We start from the raw sequence: 28,000 nt of genomic DNA, 5'->3' as shown, positions 1-28,000 counted from the left end.
GCGACCTGCGTAACAGGACTCCGACCCTTCCCCGGCCAATCGGCTGAGGCCACGACCCTTCCCCAGCCAATCAGCTGAGGCCACAGCCATTACCTCACCAACTGCCCTTAGACCCCTATAAAACCTTTGTGCTTTTGAAACTCTCTCTCCCCGGCATCTCACCGCTGCGTCAGTGCAGGTAGGGGATTGAGCTCGAGCTAGCTCGAATAAAGGCTCTTTGCTTTTGCATGGGACTCGGCTCCCTGGTGGTCTTTGGGGATCACGAATTCTGGACATAACAATGACATACTTGAGTCCAGTGAGATGTACATGTAAGTCACTGGGTGGGACTTCTGTGGAAGCTCTTTAAGGAGGGGGGCTCACCCATCTGGCATGCTGCATTTGCCCTCACTCTTCTTCCGTGTTATTCTGGAATGTGCTCCTGGTGGCTGGAGTGCCAGCAGCCATCCTGTGAGCTGGGGAAGAAAGCCACACACTAAAGCTGGTGGAAGAAGGCCTAAAATAAAGTCCGGGACCCTGGCAGTGTAGCTGCCAGAAATGTCATCTTTGGACTTCTTCTCACAGGAGAAAAAGCAAACTTGTCTCTTGGCTAAGCCACCATGAGTGACTTGTTTTGTTTTGATCGGTATCTTTGAACAAATTCCCTCTCTGATAAACAAATGCCTCTTTCCTAAAGGTAAACTGTCTACAACTGTCATCTTCTCACACACTCCTTTGCCCCCCCCCCCTTATTTTTGTATTCTTAAAGAACTTTTTATTTCTTTTCTACATCTGTAATTTGAATTTCCACTCCAAAGCAGACTTTATTTCTCTTACTGCTTTTTAATTTTTCTTGATTTAATCCCCAATTTGAGCCATATCTTTTTTTTTAATTTTAATTTACATTTCATCCAGTTTCTCTTTTGATCTCTGAATATAAGTTTCTCTTGAAATTTTTTCTTAAGTTCTCTTTCACCTCACCTCCCATGTGCATCCACAAGGCCTTTTGCACACTTGCTACATCTGTTCAGAATGCAAAATAGATTCAGTGTAGGCTTTTCTCCTATTTGCTGTACCTCCTCTCAAAGTACACTTTTCTTTGAATTCCCTGTTGTCTGCCTGTCATCAGTTTTCTTTTTGTTTTTTTCACCTTTGGACAGTAAAACCATCTGGGCTGATGTTTTCCAGGGGCACATGGTCCTGTCTGTTCTCCCGGGTTCTGTGTGTGTCCTGCCCGAATCAGAGGAGTGCCAATATTACCCAGAGGCAAGGTAAAGTACCTACCTGGCTCCAGCCAGGTTTTAGTGCCTCCTTGGCATTTATCTACTGGGGTTTATCTAGCTTCCCAAGGTTAGTGTGTGTGGCTGTGTGATCACCGAATGGAAATTGGTTCCTAGATCACAATAAAAAGGGGCGAACTTGTAGGACTCTTCCTCTCCATTCCCAAGGGAGGCTGATTCCAATCCTAGGGCAGATGACACCCCTGCGTGGTGCTCCTTCCTCAGCGGGGCTGAAATAGAGGGAGGTGCTCCCATCTCCGTGCAGACAGATCACCTGAGCAAGCAGGTTCTCCACAGTGCTGGAGGAGCCAGACACGTTTTCTGGGGGCGTGTGGCTCCTGCTTCACTTCTGAAATAGGATGGTTTGCCATTCCTTCTGTTTTCTTCAGAGTCACCCTCTGAACAGACCACAGTTTTTGCAATCCAGCCCATCCACACTGCAGCTGAGAGGGATTTCTTCCAGAGAGCTGGAAATACTGATCGGCCACATGATCAATTTCCAGCACCGTGCTTTCGGGAGCATTACCGTTGATGGAAGCCCACTCACACTTGTTTTAGTGGTGGCCAAATCAAGCCCAGATTTTCCAGACCTGAGTCTGATCCTGCTGAGATTTAAAGGCATTTCATCCGAGGCATCCTTTTATTACTTCAAGTTTGATATGTATAAGGCCAAATTTATGACTTCTCCTGGCAATGACATTGTAATTCTCCTGGCCCTTAAAACTTGTAGTTACATAGTTAGACCCATGTCCGAGTTAACATATAGGAGGTAAGCAGCCAGACACAAGAAGCATTGCCTTCTAGATACCTTTGAGGTTGTTCAGAATTCCACCTGCATCTGGTCCATTCTCATTGTTGCCACTCTTGTGCAGGATTTCATCACTTCATATCTGAATCAGCAAAGGAGCATTCCCGCTCACCTCCTTTATCCTGTCTCTTCTCCCCGTGCTCGCCCCAAGCACATCAATTCCGGGTTCATCTTCTTTAGACAGAACCTCAGTCATGCTCTACTACTTTGCGTGGGAACTGCTGTGTCCTTCCTTTGATCTGTGGTATCAGGTTCAGAGCCCCCCCCCCCCCCCCATAGCTGGATTCCACGTTCATCTGCCTGTAGTGATTCCCACTGTTGTCGAGGACGGATACTCATTAGCAGATCTCACACACCCGTTCAGTGCTCATCCTCAGCTCTTAAATCTTATTTATGATGTTTGGTTCCCCCCTGCCCCCCTCCTGGAATATTTTCTCCATTCTTTATCACCAGTTTGGATTCTACCCCTTCCCAAAGACCAGCTCAAATCCAGTGATCAGATTGTTCTGTAACCAATGCGTTTCAAAAAATGATTGTGGCCATTATAAATTAAGTAGGGTTTATGTACATTTGGAAATAATTTCACCAGATTTGTGTGTTGCTCCTTTTACATCACTCTCATCTAAGTGTCTCATTGCACAAATGAATGAGCAAAAAGAATGGGCAATAAATAGACAGTCTTTTTTCCTGGCACTAAAAGTCAGGATAAAAACCACCCGACTTTGAGAGGTAATGCAAGAACATGCCATCCTTCTCTGTAGGTTGATATTGTGCTGCTCAGGTGGGCATGACCCATTGTATGGGCACTATTGGAATGCTTGGTGAAATTCTCATTTTGTGCTCTATACTTTCTTGGCACAGGTAGTCAGTGGCTTAATCTCTGCTGAGGGTTGAATGTCTCTTTATCGAAAACCTGAGTTTTTGTTTTTTCTTTTTGGTTCCTGAAGCACAGATTGCTCTAGCACTGCCAGTAAATTAATCATGAAGCACCAGGTGGTTTTTCTTCCGGGAGGCAGGAGTTTAGGGTCTTTTTGGTGGAGTTCATTTATCACGTCCTATTGCCCACATTTCTGGTTCCTGAATTGCTGTTACAAAATGCCTGACTTTTCTGTCTGCATATGTACTTGTCTGCATGATCTATTTATCACCCCCATGGAAGCTTCATTTTCCGAATCTATGTCTATGGCATCTGTTTTTAAATTGGTATGGTCTATACATTAGTAAAGACTGCCCTCCCTTTTAGACCAAGTGACCCTTTGTTAGGACCACATATTCTGGAGTGCTTTCCATAAAACTGCTTCTAGGATGAAAATAGAACTGATCCATGGAAAAAAGTTTGGGATTTTCAAGGTCAGATGAGGTGGCTTCAACAAAGAGAAACAGGTTTCTTTGTTGCAGGACTTCTCAGGGTTTTTGGTACACTGGTGTGCAGCACAAAGCTGTAGCAGGACAGGTTGTTGGACTCAACACCGAGCAGCTCTGATGTGAACTGTGCCTCTGGAAGGGGTCCGGTGACACCACCCCAGAGGGCACTTCAGCGGCATTCCAGAAGTATCTGCCATGAGGCTCATTTTTTTTTTTTTTTTTTTTTTTTAGAACATATTTTAGAAATAGTCTTTTATGGGACACACCATGTCAAACAGCCTCGGCTGTCGTAAACCCTGTAATCGAGGTAAAATTGGAGTTTTGCTAGGGTTTTGCCACCAGTTTGGCTTAAAAGTGCTCAAAAGGCCCCTTCTATAGCATGATGTGTGACCAAGATGCCAGAGCTGGTCTTGGTGCCGTGGGGAGACCATGCTGTAGGAGTCTATTTCCTACAGACTATTACTGTCACATTTTCTCTTTTGTAACACTTGGCATTTCAGCTTTGCTTTAACATGGTATTTTTCACCTTGCTTATGCCATTTTAATTTTTTCTCTTTTTGCTTCCTTGTCTATCTTATTGAAATAACTTCCTTTTTTTGTAATTTTCCTGCTTTTGATTTTTTTTAAATTTTCCTTGATTTAGAAGTTTAACACCCTTTCTCTTATTCTTCTCAGCTTTCTAGTCTTTTCTTTTTTATTATTATTATTTTTTAATGTTTATTTATTTTTGACAGAGAGAGAGAGAGAGAGAGACAGAGCATGAGCGGGGGAGGGGCAGAGAGAGAGGGAGACACAGAATTGGAAGCAGGCTCCAGGCCCTGAGCTGTCAGCACAGAGTTTGACACGGCGCTCGAACCCACAGACCTCAAGATCATGACCTGGGCTGAAGTTGGACACTCAGCCGACTGTGCCACCCAGGCGCCTCTAGTCTTTTATTTTCTTAATTCAACTTCAGTTGAATTTTATCTTAATTGCTTTATCTCATTATTGATTTTGAGGATTTTGTTGGTGAGGGGAAAATTTTCTCCTACCCCTTGTGGTTCTCTTAACTAATCTAATAATTAAATTAACCGAGGACAGATTAACAGGAGAAAAACAAATTTAATTATGTACGTATGAGGGCCCCAGAAGAATATGAGACCCCAAGAAGTGAACAAAGCAGGCAGCTTTTATACCTATAAACATAAAAACAATACATTTCTGAAGAACTGTCCAGACAAAGAAACTTAGGCTCTGGTACTAATTAGTGAACAAAGTAAGCCAAGTTTGTTTACACAACCATCTTGTCCCTGAATTCCCTATCTCTGGCGTCTCTCCACCTCCTGGTACAGGGAGGCTATCCTTCCCATGAGAAAGTGTATTTTCTGCTTTTAGGGGGAGAGAGAAGGGTCAGCATCCTTCTCATATCAGCTCTTTCTCAAGTAATGTTAATTCAGAATAATCAATCAATTAATCAAAAGTGGCATATTCTGGGATGGCCTGCCCTGGATGCTATCAGTTTCATCTTTGGAAAGAGAAGTACAGTGCCCTGCTGCAGGGGACAACCTTGGGGTCAGAGCATGGGATTTTGCCTGCTCTTTCCACCAGCTCCTCTCTTGAGTATCTTTAGGCAAGCTGTTTGACTCGTGGATATGCCTCAGTTTTCTGATCTAGAAAATGGAGTTAGTGATGAGTTCCTTTAAATGCTGAATGACAAAATGCGCCTGAAGTCCTTAGCCCAGTGCCTAGACGACAAGTGTCGAATGAAAGTTCCTCACAGCTATGTTGATATTACTGCATTTTAAGCGGTTTTATCTCTCTTTGTTGTTAAATTTATACTTACTTGATATCTTCGATGATTTTCTTTCTCATTTTTTTTCTTTCTATTCGTCTCTAATCTTTGACATTTAGGATTTTGAAATTCATTTTTTAATTTTATTTAATCTATATTTCTCTTCATTAGTTTCTTTCAATGTCTCTCAAATGTTGTCATTTTTATTATGGCGTCTCTTTATCTAGCTACATGGAGAAGGATGAGGCACAGCTGAAATTAAGAGGGTCATAGGACCAATGAGGAGAGCACAGGTTACAAGGGCTTTTTCTTTCACATTAAGCGACTGCTGCCCCTCTGAAAGCTCCTGTGTGTTTTCACGTCAGTTCTCCAGAAAAATCCTACTGTGCTCTACTCATGAATTCCTCCTGAGCAGAGGTCAGTCTTACGTTCACTGTGAGTGGGTCTAAGTGCTGGGGTAATGCTGCTGTTCCCTTGCAGCCCTCATCCACTCCAAGAACTCTCCAGTCTGTCACTTCCGGCTTTCGTCACCCTTAGCTTATCTTTTTTTGTTATTTTTTGGGAAGGTTGTTTCCAAAGGATGTCATGATCAGTCTAGTCTTATACGATTATAATGGTGATTCAATATATGTTGTTCGGTTTTCTCCCACAGATCAGGAGAGCACGACGTAGAGCAGTCTGCCTTGCCCTTGTTTTCTTAGGTAAGGAAAAAGCTGGCTGGTGACATGTCTGTCTGCCAGCACTGGATGGTGACATTTTCCACCTCCATTCCTTGCACCCCCAGGCTGAGCTGCTCTTTGCCTGAATCCACTGAGTGGAGTCCTGAGGAAACTCTCGATTCCACTCCCTAGGGAGCCCCGCCCACCTGGTTCTGGAATCCATCAGAAGTTGCCTGTCCAGGAATTGTCCAAAGGCAAGGAACTTTGGCCCCCTGATCCATCAAACTGCTACACTTGCCGTTGGAACTGAGCGACATGAGGCGATCCGCTGTGCCTTTGGGGCCAGTGGTTTCCTTGGAGTGTGCCTTTCTTGGAATGTAGCCGAGAGCGTAGACATTTCTCTTGGGTTTTAATATCACACTTATGTGAGAAATTTAGATTTTAGAAAACTGATTTCCACAGTTTGTAAGGAACTGAGGAAATAAAAATCTTCTGTAACGGTAGGGAGAACTCACCACCTGAATTATGTCAGCCCCAGAGGGGCCTCTGCCAGACTCTAAATGATACCACAGGATTTTTGCCTCTGGTCCTAATTTAGCCTCTGGCCTTTTGGATGCAATTGACTGCAGTGTTTTATTCCTCCTGAGAAAATGCTCACAATATGTGTGGACTGGGGTCTATCGGTCTGTCTGTATTTATCTGTCGCCCTGTGTTGCACATATTCTATGATGGAGAAAATTCTCTGAGAATCTGAACACTAGGATTGACTAGTATTGGGGTCTGTCTGATTGAGGAGTGGGATGCCTGCTTTTGTTCCTTACCATGTGGCCTGGATTTCCCACATCAGAAATACTTAAGGGACACTAATTTAAAAAGGCAGATTCCGAGCTCCTGGGAGGAGCCCTGGAATCTGTCCCCTGCTGAGGATGTTGCCTAAAATCACCATTTTAAAACAGGTTCCTGGGTGATTCTTTTTATTTTTATTTTTTTTTTATTTTATTTTTTTTTTTCAACGTTTTGTATTTATTTTTGGGACAGAGAGAGACAGAGCATGAACGGGGGAGGGGCAGAGAGAGAGGGAGACACAGAATCGGAAACAGGCTCCAGGCTCCGAGCCATCAGCCCAGAGCCTGACGCGGGGCTCGAACTCACGGACCGCGAGATCGTGACCTGGCTGTGGGTGATTCTTATACACACTACAGAGTTCCTCCCGGAGTGCAGTTTTCTCTCCCAAATAGAAACTTCTTAGAAATGGATTCACGCGCAGAATCTACTACAGGGAAAGGCGGCACCAGAGAGGAGCCTGGAGGAAGTTAGCTCCTCCTTGTGCCAGGATGATTTGCTGTTATTTTGAGGAGACCAACCTGCTTTGCTCCTGTTCACAAACAGAGCCAGTGTGCCCTCGTATTCTCAGCTCGGGAGTGACACCAACCACGCTAGCTCCGCACCTCCTACATCCCCCCGCCAACCGCCGGCCTGGCTTCTCTGCCCACCAGCTATGTCTTCTACTGTTTTGTTTTTATACATGGAATTTGACAGCACAGTTTTTGGATGATCTGCCATGCTCAAATATTGGTTCTTTTAGGACCAAATTTCAGCATCCACTTAGCTTCATGTTCCTCATGCTCAGAAATGAGGGGTCCTGACTTGTCTGGGCCCCAGCCCCGTCTGTCACGGAGGATCCTGGCTGTGGGGCTGTTTTCCCTCCCACTGTGAGGGGTCCCCTAGCATGATGGTGCTCCTGGCCAGGAGGACTTGTAGGTGGATCAGGGGACCCATCATAAGAGGGCACTGGCCTGAAGTACCCCACCGAACATGGCACTGTCATCAGCTGGGATGACGGACATCTGGTGCCACATTCATTAGAAAGCTGCATGAGAAGCCCCTGAAACCCTAAGGTCAGGAGAAGATGACCCAGATCATATTCAAGACATCTAGCACCGTAGCCAGCCATGCTGCCCTTCACACTTCTGGCCATACCACAGCTGTGCGAGGGACTCAAGCAACGAGCTCACTCACACTGCACCCCATCTACCCGTGCGTGTCATCGTGTGTCTGGACCCGGCTGGCTGGGACTTGACAGATTGCCTTAGGATATCCTCACGGAGCTTCACCACCAGGCCAGGCAGGAAATTGTGCGAGGCCTCAAGAAAAAGCCCTGCAGTTTTGCCCCAGACTTTGGAGCAGGAGATGGCCAGCAGCCTCCAGCTCCTCCCTGGAGAAGAGCTGTGAGCCTCGGAAGGTTAAGTCCTTAGCACTGGCAGCAAGTGGTTCCACCGCCCTGGGTTCTTCCTGGGCATGGGATCCTAAAGCATTCATGAAACTACCTGCAGTTCCACTGTGGAGTATGACATTGACCGTCCACAACACGTGACATGTATACCAGTGCAGTCTGTCTGGTGGGACCACCCGTACCCAGACTTTGCCAATAGGATGGAAAGGGATCTCCCCACTGACCCCCAGCGTGAAAGGCCAGATCATCGTGCTTCTGAGTGCAGACATCTGCGTAGATCGGTGGTTCCTTCCTGGCCTCACTGCCCACCTTCCAGCAGATGTGGTCAGTGAGTGGGAGAACCACGAGTCCAGCCCGTCCATCGTCAAATCCTCAATGCTTCCAGGCAGATGGCGCATCCTCAAATGCTTCCAGGCAGATGGCGCATTACCTCCTTTCTTGATGAGACGACACTTGCACAGAAGATGAGATGATGTTGGCATGGATGCATTTATTCATTTTTTGTACCTTGACCCAGGATTTAAAAACTGGAATGCGGAAGGTGGTAGGGGTCAGTTGGAATTTCTGTTCCCCAAAGTTGTGCAATGTGATCGAGTGTTTTGATTGTATGCTTTTTTTTTCAAGTCGTTCCAAATATGAGATGCATTGTTCCAGGAAACTCCTTGCCTTCCAAACACCTCCCCACATCTCCCTAAGGATAATGGCCCAGACCTCGCCCAGTCTGCTCACTAAAGCATTGCTTTTATGTAATTTATGTAGTCCATTTTTTTCACCTTCTGCCTGAATACTTGTTAGTTTCTTTCTTTTCTCAACTGAATATCTAATTATTAAAAAAAAATTTTTGTTATGTGTTCTTCAGCTAATATCTTTTTTTTTTTTTTTAAAGGTTTTTATTTAGGAACACCTGGGTAGCTCAGTCGGTTGAGCATCCAACTTCAACTCAGGTCCTGATCTCGAGGTTCGTGAACTTGAGCTCCACATCGGGGTTTCTGCTGTCAGTGCAGAGCCTGCTTCATATCCCTTGTTCCACTCTCTCTGCACCTGCCCCGCTCGTGCTCTCTCTCTCAAAAATAGATAAGCATTTAAAAAAATAAATAGTTTTTATTTAAATTCCAGTTCATTAACATACAGTGTTACATTAGTGTCAGGTGTATAATACAGTGATTCAACACTTCCATACATCACCCGGTGCTCATCACAAGTGCACTCCTTAATCTTCATCCCCTATTTAACCCATCCCCCCACCACCTCCCTCTGGTCACCATCAGTTTGTTCTCTATAGTTAAGAATCTGTTTCTTGGTTTGCTCCTCTCTTTTTTCCCCCATGGTCATTTGTTTCTTAAATTCCACCTAAGGGTGCAATCGCATGGTATTTGTCTTTCTCTAACTGGCTTGCACTATATTCACTCTCTAGCTCCATCCATGTCATTGCAAATGGCAAGATTTAATTCTTTTTTTACAATTGAGTAATGTTCCATTGTATATATACCACATCTTCTTTATCCATTCATTAGTTGATGGACATTTGGGCTGTTTCCGTAATTTGGCTATTGTTGGTAGTGCTGCTGTAAACATCAGGGTTCGTGTATCTCTTCGAGTCAGTATTTTTGTATTTTTTGGGCAAATATCTAGTAGTCCAATTGCTGGATTATAGGGTAGTTCTAGTTTTAACTTTTTAAGGAATCTCCATACTGTTATCCAGAGCGGCTGCACCAGTTTCCATGCCCACCAACAGTGCAAGAGGGTTTCCCTTTCTCCACATTCTTGCCAATACCTGTTGTTTCTTGCGTTGTTGATTTAAGCCATTCTGACAGGTATGAGGTGATATCTCATTACAGTTTTGACTTGTATTTCCTTGATGAGCAGTGACGTTGAGCATATTTTCATGTGTCTGTTGGCCACCTGTATGTCTTCTTGGGAAAAATGTCTGTTCATGTCCTCTGCCCATTTTTTAATTGGATTGTTATTTTTTGGGAGGTGTTGAGTTTTATAAGTTTTTTATATATTTTGGAAAATAATCCTTTATCAGATATGTCATTTGCAAATATCTTCTCCCATTCCATAGGCTGCCTTTTGGTTTTGTTGATTGTTTCTTTTGCTCTGCAGAAGCCTTTTATTTTGCTGAAGTCCCAATAGTTTATTTCTGCTTTTGTTTCCCCTTGCCTCAGGAGACATATCTAGAAAGAAGTTGGTATGCCAGTGTTAGAGGTTACTGTCTGTGTTCTCCTCTAGGATTTTAATGGTTTCTTGTCTCACATTTAGGTCTTTGATCCATTTTGAACTTATTTTTTGCGTATGGTGGGAGAAAGTGATCCAGTTTTATTCTTTTGCATGTTGCTGTCTGGTTTTCCCAACACTGTTTGTTGAAGAGACTGTCTTTTTTTCCAAAATGGACTATTTTGTTCAATTTTGAATAGTCAGTCATCATGACCCCCTTTTTTGCCACCAAAATTCCAATGTATGAAGACTTTCGGTCTCCCTGGGCGTTGGCTGAGATGCTGCGACTGTTCGATAAACGTACATACTTTAAGAGAGAGAGAGAAAGAAAAGACTTGACCAGAGTCCTGTGGTTGACTGTAGTGTGGGGCAGGCTGCTCCAGGATCTACCTCATAGTCACATCTGGAACAGAATGAGTTGCCTCTGTTATCATCTCCAATTTAAAAAAGGATTGGAGGAGTCTTATGAAATTAATGGCTCCTATTTTACCTAGCTCGCCACCATTTATTCTATCCATCCACTTAAATGTGTACTTTCTCCCTTATGATTCCTCAGCCTGGGCACACACGTGGCAAGATGGCCATGCGTGCCCTGGGTAAGGGAGAGATTTGGCTTCTGTGCATGAAGGCCTGGCACTTGGAGTGCCCCTTCCCTCCCCTCCCAGGACTATAGAAGACTTGCTCAAAACCCTTACTCGTCATTCCCAAAAGTACCCCATCCCTCATGCTTAGATCAATGGGCACAAATCTCCAGGTTGAGCCTGGATTTCACGTTGTGATGTAGTGCTTAGCCAAGCTCTGGTCTGACCTGCCCCACTGCCTGCCTGGACCCAATCTGCCTTCTTGGGTATGGAGGCAACTGAATGGTCTGTGGGACGATGCCTCCACAGTGTGCATCCAGAGGTGGGGCTGTAATTCATTTTCGTTGCTTCCCTGGGCCTTGGTCTTTCCTTCTTGTAAACCATCAACCCCACCCTGATGTGGACCCAAACCCTCTGCCCTATCCCAGTGTTGTCTCCAACATTGACTTTGGTACTCCTAGAAAGCTCTCTGGCACATTGGCCTGGTCTGCTACCCTGAGGAGGGGCCTTCTGATGGGATGGAGATGAGAGGCACTGTATCGGGAGGGAGGCTCTGAGACAGACAGACTGTCTGCAAACATCGAGATACCACCTCGTGTGGATTCTCCAAGCCCTCTACCTGTTCCCAACGCTGATTACAGGGAGGAAAAGTGAGAAAACTTTGCTAGGATCGGCTGCCATTTCTGCTGACCCAGGGTTCTGGCCTTCATGGAGCTGGCAGCCCGGCACACCTCTCTGTCCACAGCCACCCTTCCCTCAGCAACTCCATTGCCTGCAGCATTGGGACGTTAAGCAGCAGCGGGAGTGCACAGAGTGTCTTTTGTACTCACTGGGGACCCTCTACTTCCTGCTGGCAATGGCCTTGTGAGGAGTGGGCTGGCTGCTCCCCTTGAACGGCCCCCTGGCTGCTGTAGCTGCCTTTCCCTCATGTGGGCGAGGATGCTGCGTTAGCGCCGGGGACATCACTACCCCTTTTATCTGTCCCCTCTTTGGTGATTTTGGGCCTTGCAGCCCTCAGCAGCTGCCTCGCCCTGCCCTGGTTTCCACAGACTTGGCTCAGGGTGTTCAAGGGTGACCTCGTGACAGGGGAATGGAGCATCTAGTGGGATGGACTGATGTGGAGGTCAAGAGCAGGGGCTCTGCACACATTTTTAGCTGTGGGTCTCGGGCAAGTTTAAAAGTTTGGTTTCTTCATCCGTGAAATTGGAATGACTGTGTACTCATTTTCTAGGGGTGTTCCTGGTGTAAATGAGGATATACATGTAATATGACTAACATTGTGACTGGCCCATAGTGCCCTTAATAAGTGTTAGTAATCTTCCACTGTTACTAACAAGTGGTCATCCTGTCCTCCTCTTAACCTATACATGGGTGTCCCAAAGCTGCTTGTGACACAGGGTAGGAGAGAAAGCGGGTGATTCAGAGACCTGCTGCTCTCTGAGGAGCTCTGAAGCTTAGTCAGGGATTTCACCTAATAAGAGATAAATCTTAATGAATTAAGATGTATCCACTCCACCTGGAGGTTTGTCTTCTGGTTCCCAGTTTGAAAATAACTATTAATGAGCTTACCACACACATATCCTCACTTCCCAACCCACATACCCCAAAACATTGACCAGGTTGGTGACAGGGCATGTGAGTCAGAATTTGAAAAGGGGACCACTGTTTTGTAGCAAATTTAAGTCTTTCTAAAAACACCCTATCCCTGGGGCGCCTGGGTGGCCCAGTCAGTTAAGTGTCTGACTCTTGATATTGGCTCAGGTCATGATCTCAAGAGATCTCTCTTCATGATCTCTCTTCGTGAGATCAAGCCCCACGTCAGGCTGTGTACTGACAGCATGGAACCTGTTGAGATTCTCTCTCTCTCCCTCTTTCTCTGTACCTCCCCCACTCATGTGCTCTTTCTCTCTCTCAAAATAAATAGATAAAATCTTAAAAAAAAAAGCAAGAAAAAAAATAAGAACACCCTATCACTCACAAAAATAAAACACAAAGCATACACAAGTTTGGGAGATGTGGTGTTTGCCTAATAGCAGTGGCTCCCCCGGGTCCAGCCCAGACTCGTTGACAATTTAACTTTTTATCTGTTGTCCCTTTATGACTCGAGGAAGATGCTTCTGAATTTAAGAAGTTTTATCAGCTTTCTATTTGAAAGACAAATCGTTTATGTAAATATTGTAGGCCTCACACTTCTTTCTGATTGGGCATTATTAACTTTGCTTTACTTTGCTGGATTAATCTAGAAAGTAGATAGGGGCATGTGAGGACCTTCTACCCATAGAAGTGGGACTCTGAGGGTTGGTTCATTTCTCCTCATCAACTCAGCAGGCACGGCCACATACCCACAGTGAGGTCTATCCTATTTTTTAAAAAATTGTTTTTAAGTTTATTTATTTATTTTGAGAGACAGAGAGAGTGAGCAGAGGAGGGACAGAGAGAGAGAGAGAGGTAGAGAGAGAATCCCAAGCAGGCTCCTCACTGTCATCACAGAGTCTGAAGGGGGGTTTGAACTCATGAACCATGAGATCATGGCCTGAGCCAAAACCAAGAGTCAGACTCTTAACCGACTAAGCCACACAAGTGCCCCATCCTAATATTTAAGATGAAGTCCCCTACTCTTTCATTCATCAAACCCTTGGTTTGCTAACTGTGATCCCCAAATGGTTCTCCCTTTAGCTCTTATTTTCAAGCCAGCTTCCTGATCAGAGCTCAGTTGTAGAAGCAGGAAGACCTTAGGTACATTTTTCATCACTAAGTGAAAAAAATCTATCAGGATAATATAATAATGTTTAAACCTTTTGCTATTTTTAAATAATATTTCTCTCTGTATATGGAGATCCATAGTCATTATAGAAAATCTAAGTGTTTCTTCTATCACCATATGAATGTACATGCATAACACATACACATTTTAACCTTTTGCAAGTCATTTTTCCCCATTATTTATTGTGATAATATCTTCAAATAATGAAAGATTATTCTGACACTGTTTTTTTTGGTCCTTAGATATAGATATAATCCAGTTTAACTCAGGTCCTGTTGCTGGGCATTTAGGTTCTTGCCAATTTTCACTGGTTTATTCAAAAGATAACCTTCCTTTTAAATAAATCTGTACACATCTGTTTAAAATTTTTTTAATGTTTTATTTTATTTTTGAGACAGAGGCAGAGTATGAATGGGGGAGGGGCAGAGAGAGAGGGAGACACAGAATCCGAAGCAGGTTCCAGGCTCTGAGCCATCAGCACAGAGCCCAATGCGGGGCTCAAACTCATGGACCGTGAGATCATGACCTGAGCTGAAGTCAGATGCTCAACCGACTGAGCCACCCAGGCGCCCCTGTGCACATCTGTTTTAAAAATGTGACCTTTTGAGTCTGGCTTCTTTCACTTAGCATAATGTTTTTGAGGTGCATCTGCGTTGTGGCACATGTCAGTACTTCATTTCTCTTTATGGCTGAATAATGCTCCACTGTATGTATATGTTCAAATTTGCTCAGCCATTCATCAGCTGGTGGACATTTGTGCTGTTTCTACCACCTTTTGGCAGTTGTGAATAATACTGCTATGCACACATATTTGTTTTCTTCTCACTTCTTTTGGGTATAAATCTGGGAGTGGAATTGCTGGGTTCTTTGGTAATTCTGTTTAACTTTTTGAAGGACCGTGGTATTTTAAAAGATAGACTTAATTTTACAGCAGTTTCAGGTTAACAGAAAAATTGCAAAGGTATTTATTACAGAGAATTTCGGTATACCTCACACCCAGTTTTCCCTACTATTAATATCTAATGTTAATATGGTACGTTTGTTACAATTAATAAGCCAGTATTTGTGTATTATTAACTTGAAAGCCAGACTTTCGGATATCCTTAATTTTTACCTAACATCTCTCTTCTGTTCCAGGATTCCATCCAGAATAGCAAATTACATTTAGTCATCATGGCTCCTTCTGGCTGTGACAATTTCTCAGACTTTCCTTGTTGTTGATGACATTGACAATTTTGAGGAGTGCTGGTCAGGTATTTGTGGCATGTCCCTCTACTGGGATTTCTTCTCACAGTTGGTGTGAGGTTGTATGTTTTGAGGAGGAAGGCCACAGAGGCAGAGTGCCATTTTCACATAGTATCAAGGGCACGTGTCAGTGTGACTTGTCACTGTTGATGCTGACCTTGATCACCTGGATGAGGTGTGTGTCAGGTTTCTCCACTGTGAAGTCCTCCTCTTCCTTTCTCCTTTCCACACAGGAATTCACAATGTGCTACTCATACTCTGGGAGTGAGAGCTGTGCTCCACCTCCTTGAGGGCAGAGTACCTACAGAAATTATTTGGAATTATTTTCCACGGGAGATTTGTCTCTTCTCCTCCACTTATTTGTTCATTCAATCATTTATTTATGTCGGTACAGACTCATGAGTATTTATTTTATGCTTCAAGCTATAATCTGATGATACATTATTTATTTTGTTGCTCAAATTGTTCCAGCTTTGGGCATTGGGAGCTTTTTCAGTTGACTTCTGTGTTCTTTTTACATACCCCATCATCATGTGGGTTTTTTGGGTTTGGTTTCGCTTGAGCACTTCCTTAGTTCCTGGTACCACCAAAGACACGCAGGCCCATCTTATATATTTCCTGTTTCAGTGCTAGCGTCAGCCATTTCTCCAAGTAGCTCTGGTTTCTTTATGGGAGAGTGGAATTAGACACTGAAATCTGGGTCCAAGGTTTTATGGCATTTCTGATGTGCAAAAACCCATGACATTAAACTTGGTTTAATAAAATTATCAATATTTTATTCACTATTTTCTTGCTTTGCAAGAAGGGTAGCCTTAAAATGCCTCTCCTTTCTAAGAATAGATGAATGGATGATATAAATTCAGACCAAATAACATATGTCTTTTTAATTGTTTCTTGGCTATATTTTTAACATTTGAATCTTTGAGTAGATAAGCTATACATTTGGTACATGGTATCAAGTCGATATTTTACGTTTTTTTCAAATACATTGCTAGTTCTCTCAATAGGATTTATTTTACACTTTTTAAGTAATTTTTCCTTGGCCTTTGAATCTTGATTGGATTATGGATTAAGCTGTGCAAACTCAGTCTAGTGTCTGTTGCCCCCTTAATACAGTTGAGCGATATGTCACTGGTAAAATCAGAGTTGTTTTGCCCTCCTTTTTTCTTATATCTGAATGAACAGTTCCTACTTGCAATGGATACATGTCTTGTTGCTTGGGAAATCTAGCTTCTGGCTGTGGCCACAGAGCACTCTTTCAGTGTACCTCGGCGGACTCCCCTTGTTGAAAATCCATCTGTTCTAACTCAGTGCCGCAGGAGATATCTTCAAACCCCCTGTTGCCCAAGTGTCACTGGGGTGTGGTTGTGAGAAACAGAGTACATGATATATTTTCTGAAAGATCTATGGTCTGCCCAATACTCTATTTTCTACATGGTACCACCAGGGCAAAACAGAGCAGAAGTGGACTGGCTCTACCGGTTTTGGTCCTTTGTAGATTTGTTCTTGTGTTGGTTTCTGTCACATCCTTGCACTGTGGGCTGCTATGAGAGCTAGTTTCCCTGAAACCACGCTTGGATATAGCATTTGGGGCCTTTATGATGGAAGATGTGGTCCTCTCCATCACCCTGTGTCTCCTTTGTGCTAGCCTTAGGAAGAATTCTTATCAGATTTGTCGGCCAGAAGAAACTTCCCCAGGGTGGTTGTGGTTAGTTTTTATCTCTTGGGCACTGTTTCCTCTACCATATGGTATTTTTCCCTCTTTGGTTTGGGTGATAGGGAGCTCAGAGCAGGTTATCTGTGGTTCGTTTATAACAAAATATTTGCCTTTGACTGAATCCTACCTTCCTGCTTCCAATTTTTGCTTTGTCCTTACTTCCTTTTCCATTCAGTTTTCTACAGTATTGAATTTAGGGTTTCTCTACCTCTACACTATTGACATTCTGGGCCACAAAATCCTTCCTTGTGGGGATCTGCACTATGCTTTGTAGGATGCTTACCAGCATCCCTGGCCTCTGCCACTGGGAGCAGCCTCAATTACTCCCAGTTGTAACACACAAAAATCTGTCCAGACATTTCCATATGTCCCCTGGAAAGCAAAATCGCTCCTTGGTTGAGAATCACTGGACTATGTGTACTCATGTCATCATGAAAATATTTTTGTCTATACGACAGTGTATAAAATTTTAAATTAATAATAAATACTGAATAAGCCTTAATGGGTGAAAACAATGAGGTGTGGAGCATTTATATAAGGAACCAATAGAGAGAGTCTAGAGCCTTTATAAGTTGCCCAAGCATCACTGCAATTGCGCTGGCAATTGTGAGGGTATTCACCTGAGGGTGCTAGAGCAAGATTTAGTCCACGGGGTTGTCATGTTTTTAAAGAGAGGAGCTTCTGAAGCAGAGACATGGAGGACGTGTAATGGACCAGACTTCTTTGGATACTCCCACTCTGCTATAGACAAGCAAGACAAACGGGGTGTATCAGCAGCCATCATTCACAGGGGTTGGTCAAGCCCCTTGTCCACACACAGGCAGAGCTTCCCACCGCTTCCACTGCCCAGTATAATATAATACATAACTCAGAAAATGTGGACATGGGAAACGAAGACAAAGAACATGAGGAGAGCATAGAGATCATAAATGGGGACATAAGAATTGGGTTATTTGGCACCTCGGGGGGCCCTATTGCTTCTAAAGACTATTTTAAGGCTGCTTTATGTGCTAGTACAATTGCGTATCCCTTGAGGAACTTGCCTCTGGCCAGCAGTGGGTAATGGACATTTTGTACTTTTAAAATTTTCTGTGAAAGACCATTAAAGTTGTCTATCTTCCAAGGAAGTCTTTACCAACCTTTCAAAGCCAGAGCTAAAGAATAATAGGTAGTACCCAGGCAAGCATTTTCATGTGCCTATTCTGGTTTTTCTAATGGCAATAGGGACTTAATCATGCAAGAATGTGGTGTGTGTGTGTGTGTGTGTGTGTGTGTGTGTGTGTGTGTGTGAATAACACTTCAGGCTAAGAGATCTTTCATCAGAGTAAATAATTGAGTTTTACACTGTTTCTGCCTGTAGAGATAGCGATATAGAGCGCATTTTGCCCTTTGCTTGAAGAAACATGATTTCATTTCACTTTCAGGGTACATTCCTTTACAATAGAAGCCCAATGTAGTTTTTCCTTTGTTATTGCAGAACAGCTGAAATAGAGGTGCAGAGAAACTTTATAGAAGCATTTTTAAAAAGCAGAACTACAAAACTCAGGTCCACATTCTTCACAACTTGGGTGTCCTAAACTTGCTGACATCTGTCTGTGGACTTTTTTGACAAGGGTAAGCAAAGAGTTGTTCAGGAAACAATGAGTTTTTTGTGTAAAATTAGGTTGTTTTGTTCTGTTCTGTTTTGTTAGAAAACCAGTTGTGACCCTCCCTCTGTTGGCCCAGGGTTCCCCAGTGATGGCCCTTGATGGAGCTCTATCAGGAGGTGAATATGAGGAGAATTTGGGCTGGGAAGGCACCGCCCACTGGCCATAGTACTCTTGACGAAACCATATTTTGGTTAATTGCACAATCTCATTTAGTTTTCAGTCTTGACAGCAAACATTGTTTTGCTGGAGTCTCCGTCTTTGTAACTAACACTGTGTGGGGTGCAACATGGGTTCTTCATACACGCAGGATCAAGTCGTATTGAGTGATATGGACAATATGCAAAGGTGTTTCCCCACAAGCTTAGCAATCATATTATCATACTCATAACACCCGTTCCCAATTCTTGAGACCGTCTTTTTATCATGTGGCAGTTTCTGGTTCTCCTGAAAATGGACTGTGATATGGAGTTGGGTGTTTGGGATGTTTAGTAGGGAGTGCCTCTGGCGCTGAAAATGATCACATTTCAATGATCACAGGGCTGTCTTCTGTGGGGCCAAAATGTCTGGGCCTCTGTATCCTTGTCTTTGGATATGAGTCACCTTCCGAAGGGCATGACCTTGGGTGAGGCAGCTGTCTACTACTGAGGCTGACCCTGAAGGTGTAGCTAGAGGTGTGTGCACTCCCCACAGCTGGGCACGCATGCACATGCACATCTCTGTGTCCATCACTCCACCAGTGGCTTTTCACATGCTATCTCTTGTCTTCACTGTTATCCTTAAAGTTTGTTAATATTTCCTTCATTTGCATGTAGAAACTAAAGCTCAGAGAGGTTAACAAGTAAATAATATAAACAAACAATCCAAGTACAAATGGGCAAAGGATCTGAATAGACATTTTTCCAAAGCAGACATATAAATGGCCAACACACATAAAAGGATGCTCGATCTCACTCATCATCAGAGAAAGTCAAAACTACAATGAGATATCATTTGATACACCTGTCAAAATGGCAAAAATAAAAAACACAAGAAATAACAAGTGTTGGTGAAGATGTGGAGAAAAAGGAATAATTGCACATTGGTGGTGGAAATGCAAATAGTGCAACCACTGTGGAAAACAGTATACATATTATATATATAAATATTTACATATATAAAACATATTTATATATATATATGTAAATGTTTATGTAATGTAAATAATATATATATAATATATACATAGTTATAGATATTATAGATATTATATATGATATATAAATAATTATATATAGTATATATATTATCTCATTTATATATATATATATATAATGAAGGATTGCCCAATCATAAAAAAGAATGAAATCTTGCCATTCAGGACAACACGGATGGACCTAAGGGTATAAGGCTAAGTGAAATAAGTCAGTCAGAGAAAGACAGATCCATGTGATTTCACTGATATGTGGAATTTAAGAAACAAAACAAATGAACAAAGAAAAAAGAGACAAAAAAACAGACTCTTAACTACAGAGAGCAAACCGGTAGTTGCCAGAGGGGAAGTGGGTGGGGGGCCTGGGTGAAACAGGTGAAGGAGACTAAGAGTAAACTTATTGTGATGAGCACTGAGTAATGTATAGAAGCATTTTGATCACTGTATTGTACACTTGAAGCTAATATAACACTGTATGTTAATTATACTTGAATTTAAAAAAAAGAATGAATTTATATATATCTCATATAAATAGTGCTAAATATTTAAATTAAATTCAGCTCTGACTTGCAGCCTGTGTGCAGCCTTGGGTTTCTTTTGGGAATGGATTAACCAAGTAAGAAGAGGAGCATGAATTGGGAGTCAGGAGACAGATTGTTGACTGGCTCTGCCGCTCACTCCAAGTGTGGCTTCAGTTGTTAAACTCGTTAATAAACATGGAGCTAAAATGAGCTTTGAAGCACACGAATCACTCCAGAATCTTATTAGAATACAGATTTGATCCAACAGGTCCTGGGTGGGGCCTCAGGTTCTGCATTTCTAACAAGCTCTCAGGTGATGCCAGTGCTGCTGGTGTATGAGGCCTCGGAAGACCCTGAAGTCTCCAGCTCTGAGATTCAATGGGTCTTAAACATGTAGGGACAGCTCTTCCCTAGACAAGAATTCCAGTTGGTAAATATAGAAAAAAATTAAGGAAATGGAAAATCACCAATAGATCCCCCCCCCCCCGCCCCGCCCATGGTAATTGTTTCAGGTAAGATCTGGATGGATGCTAAATTTAGAATGTAAAAGTTTGATAACAAACATGATATTTGCATAATATCAAGTATTTACTGATTACAGAAGGAAAATAATACGTTTACAGCAAGACCCCACCTTCACCAAGGGATCACAACTGGTATCACCAATAATGACATATATTGATATGCACTTCCATATAGGGTGCACTAAGAGGGACACATCACTTCCGGCACACTTATGTAAAACACGGAACTTCAATCTAATGAGAAAATATTAGATGACCCCGCACTGAGGGATAGTCTACAAGATAGCAGACCATAACTCTTTTAAAAGTGTCATGATCATGAAAGACTAAGAAAGACTGAGGAATTGTCACAAATGGAGGACCAAAGGAGACATGACTGGGGGATCTGAGACTGTATCTTGGAACAGAAAAAGGACAGTAAAATGTGTAAATGGAATCTCTAGTTTATTGCATTACCCAAATACTTAGTTTTGACAAATGCATCATGGTGACGTAAGGTGTTCACATTAGGGGATGCTTGGTGGAAGGTAAACTGGAAGTCGTCTAATTTTGCAACTTTTTGGTAAGTCTACATTATTTAAAAATGAATAAATTTAAAAAGTAGATACATCTCTAGGTATATTCTTCATATTTTTAAGCCATTTTTACCTGCAAAAGCACTTACATAATAGCGTTATTTAGACTTTATATGTCATATCACTTGTCAATAATGATGGTTTTTCACTTAATTTTCTATTATTTGTACCTCTTTTTCTTCCCCCAAACCTAGAACTCAAACAATTCTAAATTACTATGGTGGTCTTAGATATCCTAGCAGCATTGCTGACTATAGAGGTTTTAGAATAAAAAATAATGATAATATTTAGTGTGTTTACTGCAAACTAAGACTGTACTAAATGCTTTATTCTGTCCAATAGCCTGTTATTACTGCTAATTTACAGAAAAGCAAATATTTAGAGAAGTAAAATAGCTTGCTCAAGTTCACAGTAATTTATAAAGCAAGGATTTGAACCAAGATTATGTGACTCTGGCACCTAAGCTTTTAGTTAACACTCTCCATAACACTGCTTAATAATATTAGCGATTGATTTCAGATTTTTTAACATGGAAGGGTACCATCACTTAAACAACATTTTAAAGAGATCAGAATGACCAAGAAATCAACCAGTGATTTGTGATCCTCAACCCGGTACAGGCAAAGCAGGGTGTCCAGAGAAAAGGGTGTCCTCGCAGACCCCTCAAAATCCCGGCCCTGAGTCACTGAGGTTGGGAGGGTAGGGTAGGTGATGGAGAACTTAGACGTCTGACCCTGCATACCCACCAAGGGCAGCTGCGGCCTTGCCCCCAGGCTCCACATGGTGGCCTGCTCACTAGGTGCAGTGGGCCTGGGCCACAGCTGGCTTCCACCTGGGCAGAAGGAAGGAGGTCCCCTCTGACTGTGCTCACACAACAAATACAGAAAAGAGAAAGGAAAATCACTTCAGGTGCTCGTCCTGGACTTCCTCCAGGCACCCATAGCTCTGACTGCACAAATGTCTCCATGGTCCCAAGCAGAGGCTGGAGGACCAAGCAGAGTTGAGAGGCCAAAAGACTTCAGTAATTTGGGCAGAACAGAACTTATAACTCAGCAAGGCTACCTGTGTCCTTTCACCTCCAAGCAACACGCAGGGTAATAACATTTATCTCATAGAATTATTTCGGAGTTTACATGACATAACATTTATATTATTTAGCACTCTGCCTAGCACACAGAAAGTACTTAGTAAAACCTGTTCTTGTAAAAGCAATTGATTTATACTTTCATTTGGTAAATATGGGCAAAAAATGAAGAATCTTGGCTGAAGATACTTGAAAGAGAAGCAGCAGGTCAAATTGAGTGGGGGGAAGATGTGGCATGTTCAAGGAAAACACATAAAATAGAATGAATTTTTACAGAATTTAAGAGGCATTTAAATACACTCCAATTAGCTATCTGAAGTACAGTTAAGGAGGATATTGTGCCAAAAAAGTAGGCTGCTTTGAAAAAGGAAATTGAAAATTTGCTTGCTGACAGAGTCCCACCAATACTGGCAACAAATCCCAATTAAACACTGCTAGGAATTGAATTGCGGATTTAGAATCTAATTTGAGGAATTTTCACAGAACAGAGTGAAGATGTAAATAAATAGGCATTACAAAAAATAAGTGACTAAGGATAGGTTTATAGAATCTAACATACATGTATTCCCCTCACACACTCTAACTTGGAGCAGGTGGAGAAGTAACAACACTTAAAGATATATAGGAGAGAAGAAATTTTTTTAATATGAAATTTATTGTCCACCTGGTTTCCATACAATACCCAGTGCTCATTCCAACAGGTGCCCTGCTCAATGCCCATCACCCACCCTCCCACCCCCCATCAACCCTCAGTTTATTCTCAGTTTTTAAGAGTCTCTTATGGTTTGGCTCCCTCCCTCTCTAACCTCTTCTTTTTTTTTCTTCCCCTCCCCCATGGTCTTCTGTTAAGTTTCTCAGGATCCACATAAGAGTGAAAACATATGGTATCTGTCTTTCTCCGTATGACTTATTTCATTAGCATAGCACTCTCCAGTTCCATCCACGTTGCTACAAAAGGCCAGATTTCCTTCTTTCTCATTGCCAAGTAGTATTCCATTGTGTATATAAACCACAATTTCTAAAAGAAATTTTTAAAAGTAAAGACATATAGAAGAAAATTTACCTGCGCTAAAGAAAGAGTTGTGGTTTCCGGTGTAAAAGTGCCCCCCGAGCCTATATAGGATATTGAAAAAGACACACACATATACGTATCCTAACAATATGTTTTAATTTCATGGATAAAGAGAAAAATCCATAAACATTTAAATTAAAAAAAAAGAAAAAAGATGGAAGAGACCAATAGTGTTATCAAGTAGCTCATTTGCTTCACTAATGGCCTGACAAAGGAACAAGATTCACCAGGATTGTGAGGCTAGAGTATTTTATGTAAACAAATTTGTATTCGTAGAGCCACACTACAAAATATACTTTGTGACCTGGCAGTACTGTGTAAATAGTCTATCAATGCATTATTTCTGGAAAAATGTTCAAGGAAGTACACTGTTCATTAAAATCCATCAAAATGCAGAACCAACAAAAGGGAAGTCAGTGCAGATAGGAAACAGTATGAAGCACTAAAACTGCTAATCTCATAGATAAACCAAAGTATGTTTTAAAACATGTATTTGGAAGAATTTTAATGTAACTCTGATAAAAAAAAAATCCTAAATTAAGAGACATAAATGAACAGTATCGTAATAATCTGGAAGTAAAGTTCCAACTGGTTTCAAAAAATTGTATGGTGGTGAAGTAAGTATTTTACTTTTAATTTTGAGAGCTTTATACTACTCTTTATTCTTTTTTTATAGACTCCTGTTCTTGTTTTGTGGATGAACTCTCTCATATAACATTCCTTTTTTCCCCTTACTGTTAGTTTTTTTCTGCTCCTTGATGTTTTTTTCTTCCAAATCCTTTTAACGTGTCTGTTGGTTTTAATCTCTATATTTCCTACTAGAAGCTTTTCTTCAAAATATGGTCATCCTTGGCTGTCTGGTCATATTTAAGAATGAGATTTAGTCTATCAGTTGCTGTACCTTACTTCATCGGAAGAGCCCTCCAGTCCTCATTATCTAGCAGTGTTTTCCCTTGAGCTGGTCATTTTCTCCCAGAAAAGAAGACTAGACTCCTGCCTGTGGGTTTGAGCTTGACTGCCAGAGTGCTGGAAGCTGGATCAGGTGGGGGTCAACGTGGCGCAGTTCAGTGATGCACCTCTCCCCTCTTCTGTGCTTGGTGCCTTGTAATCTGGAGCTTCTTTGAAAAAATTCCCTCTGGGGATAAACTTTTTATGTATTGCTGTGGGATGGGGGAAGAAGATGTACAAGCCAACTTTCCCTATTTTCTCCTATTTCTACCCCCCATCTCCTCCCCCCCCCCCCGGAGTTCTGGAACTTTCTGGGATTCTGCAGTGTGAATTGGCTTGTTTCTGCTGACTGCTTTTTCTTTGGGCTAGTTCTTTGGTATCTGCTTTCTTTTTTGCTAATCACATTTCCCTTTTCCATCTATGGTTCAAAAACAGGTGGGTGGGTTATCTCTCATTCATTGTCATTATCTCCTGTATTTTTTGTTCTTGTAACTTTATTGCTTCTCAAGTTTTCTGCTATCTCATTAGCTTGAAAGAAGGGAGCAGAGGTAAGCACATGCATTCGTTCCCTGTCTGTGCCTACACAGGAACTTTGGGGTAGCATCGCCACAAAAAGTCTCTTCTGTCAAAAAGAAAATCCCATTTGGATTTTGGCTGAAGTTGCATTAAATCTGTGCATTACTTTGAGACAAAAAAAAAAGTTCTTTTTAATATTGAGTTTTCCCATCTGGGAACATAGATGACTCGGCATTCAGTTCAAATGTCTTCTACAACATCTCAGTTTTTTTCTGCCTGGATCGAGGAGCTAACCCAAGGACTGTGGGGAGTGGAAAGACTTTGAAGAAAAACAAAGGTTTCTGGCCTGGCTCTCCTAGGGGCCGAGTGGCATCTGATGGCTTAGTCCATTGTCCTGACCTCCTTTTCCTCAGGCCCAGATGGGACGTTAACGACCACCCAGTGGAGCTGCAGTGGAAGTAGAAAGAGTCTGTGTAAAGCACACAGAACTGAGATAAAAGATGATGGTCCTCATTTACCATTTCACAAATATAGGATACTTCCAGGTGCATGCCTGTGTATTTTTTTTCTTGCTGTTAAGATAAAAGAGCTGTTTACTTTCAATACTTCAGTTGTCTTTTGATAGTTGTTAGAAAAGCAATTTCCCTCTGGAGAAATAGCCTTTAATCCTGATATGTTCCTTGAATTCCATCTCAATTCTAATAGTACTTTTTAAATCAATTCTTGGGTTTGCCACCAATGAGGAAATTTTAAGAACTCTGTGTGTTTGAATGCAGGAAGCAGGAGTGTCTAAGCCATGCTCTGGTGTTTCTTACTTGAGGCTCAATCAAAGGCCAGACCAGAGTTCTGTTGGGGGGGGGGGGGGGGTCTCAGCCATTATAGCTCTGTTTTCGGTAGGTTCTAGATGCACTTGTGCAGAGTAATGTTTCTGACGTAGTGAAACGAGTAATTCTCTTTGTAAATGTTCCATGTTCTCTTTTTGTTTTCTTTTAAAAATTATATAACATGTGATACATACAAAGAAGATATGTAACCTCAGGACTAGGACGTTGTTAACAGTGTTGAATCCACCTGGATATTCCTCCTCAGCCTCCAGCTTGTATTTTGCATGACCTGCAAAGGGTACGGACTGCACCCTCAGGCTGTGCCTTGCAGTATTTGGTGAGTCTGCAGTTGGCTTTCAAACCATGCAGTAAATCCATGCACCTCTGAAGAGCAGCCTGTGGGAGACTGGTTAACTTGTAGCATAACCTTCAAAATCACAAGCCCGTGCTTTGTTCTAGTAAATGAGATCACATATAGGAAAGTCCCTAGAAATTATGAAACTGCCTATGAGTGTAAATGTCTCTATGGAGACGCTATATACTGCTATCAAATTTAACAACTCTTTCAGATGCCCTCCAGAGGTAAAATTGTTTTACATGAACAATAAACAGAGACCACACCAAGAGGGTTAGGATCCATGGCAACTGGAAACGGGAAGAACAAAGGAGGCCTTGGAGACAAAAATGGTTTAGAGCTTGTCAAAGAAATTTTCAAGAAGGGCATACATAGAGGAGGGTTGAATGAAATTAGTGAACAGAGCAAAGGAAATCTGTATGATAATAAATTTGAACTTCTTAAAAATTTCTATGCAGGGAGCACCTGGGTGGCTCAATGGGTAAAGCGCGCCCAACTCTTGGTTTCAGCTCAGGTCATGATCTCACAGTTTGTGAGTTCGAGCCCTGTGTTGGGCTCTGTGCTGACAACACGGAGCTTGCTTGGGATTCTCTCTCTCTCCCTCTCTCTCTTTGTCTTCCTCCTCTCTCTCTCTCTCTCTAAATAAATAAATAAACATTTAAAAATATTACTATGCAGTGTTCATGGAAATTGTATTTTACTTTGGCAAAAGACTTATAAGTATATGTTTTTAAATACTTTGTATAGTAAACATGTGAAGATCAATTTAAACATGCTATTTGATAGACTTAACTGCACATGTATTCCTATATTTATCAAGTACTAAATTATTGTTATGGTCTTTCACTACTATAATTATAATATCTCCAAGATAATAAAGTTGGCAGGCATTTATCATGGGATACAAAGACACCTATTTTATGGAATGGATTTGGTGGGAACCCTTGCTGTCACTGGCCTGCTGTGCTCACATGGGCCCTGCCCATCTCATGTGCCCAGCACAATCTCACAGGTGTAATGGTTAGTGAATTTATGAATGAACAGGAAAGATATAGGCCTGGTGTCTTTGATTCATGGATGAAGCCACTTGAACTGGCAAGGAACTACATTTCACTTGTCCCTTTCTTGTTTAAGTGTTTTAAACAGTAAATTGAGAATGAATCCTATGACAGCTAGACAGGAAGAAAATTAGCAGCTGCAGTTAAGTATCTAAGAACATGCAATTAGAGAATGTAAATTACACCAATTCTGAACTCTGATGAAAAGGATAGCTAATTTTTAAAAATTATCTTTTAACAAAATTATAAAAGAAACACATGATAACAAAAGTGTAACACATGAAAAACCACCATCGAAAGAATAAAGAATAAATTATTCGTTGTAACACTCTAGCATGCTGGTGTGCTTGCATTTGGGCTGAGGCCAGAATCTAGGTCTTAGCCATCCTCATGTTCCCAGAGCGGCCCTCAATAGATGTTCACTGAATTAAGTGAATTAATTATGGGGTATCTTCAAACCATTCTGTCTTCTCTCATCTTGCTTATTGGCCATTGTTAATCAATGGTTATTTCTTTTATCTTTGTAGCTATGAAAAACCAATGAATAAAATGTATAATAAATATGAATTTATTCATATTCAAATTGCCACACATAATGGATAAAAGTAATAGATATTTCAGCAGTAACACACCTGTAATGTCAAGGAGATATATAAAGCCACCTGCTTCTATGTGTCTTTCAATTATTATCAAAAGAGAGAAATGGACATAGGAAACCATCACTAGCGAGTAAATATATTAATGAGTACTAATAACTTTGTGTTTCATTCTTTAAACCTTTGATAGCAGCCCCTAAGACTGTCATCCAGTATTTCTGGCTCTTCATCTTCTAGGTGTGTGGTAGGATTGCACTTTCCCACACGTTGAAGTTAGGCGTGGTCATGTGCCTTAGAGTGGCCAATATGAATGGAAGTGATACGTGTTACCTCTAGGTTGAGATTTATGAGGCTATTTACCATACTATCTTTCCACACAGAGGTGATCCGGGCAGCATGTGTTAAGCTGAAGCTACCATCAGTGTCTGTTCCTGATAAACAGACCTCTCTCCCTGACCAAGATTTGGCAC

General features: G+C 41.9%; 1 protein-coding gene and 1 long non-coding RNA gene across 5 annotated transcripts in view; both read left to right on the top strand.

Annotated features, from left to right (window-relative positions):
* HECW1 (HECT, C2 and WW domain containing E3 ubiquitin protein ligase 1) overlaps positions 1 to 28,000 on the top strand; it is a 421,728-nt gene that overhangs the window by 18,110 nt on the left and 375,618 nt on the right. The window lies entirely within an intron of this gene.
* LOC132679035 (uncharacterized) lies at positions 4 to 27,999 on the top strand. Its single transcript, XR_009609942.3, has 3 exons — positions 4 to 178; positions 1,168 to 1,250; positions 27,911 to 27,999. It is a non-coding gene; the product is annotated as an uncharacterized LOC132679035 (long non-coding RNA).

The sequence above is a fragment of the Panthera onca genome, chromosome A2 (genome assembly GCF_046562875.1).
Source record: "Panthera onca isolate mPanOnc1 chromosome A2, mPanOnc1 haplotype 2, whole genome shotgun sequence".
NCBI classification, from domain to species: domain Eukaryota; kingdom Metazoa; phylum Chordata; class Mammalia; order Carnivora; family Felidae; genus Panthera; species Panthera onca.
This window is presented reverse-complemented; position numbering and strand designations above follow the sequence as displayed.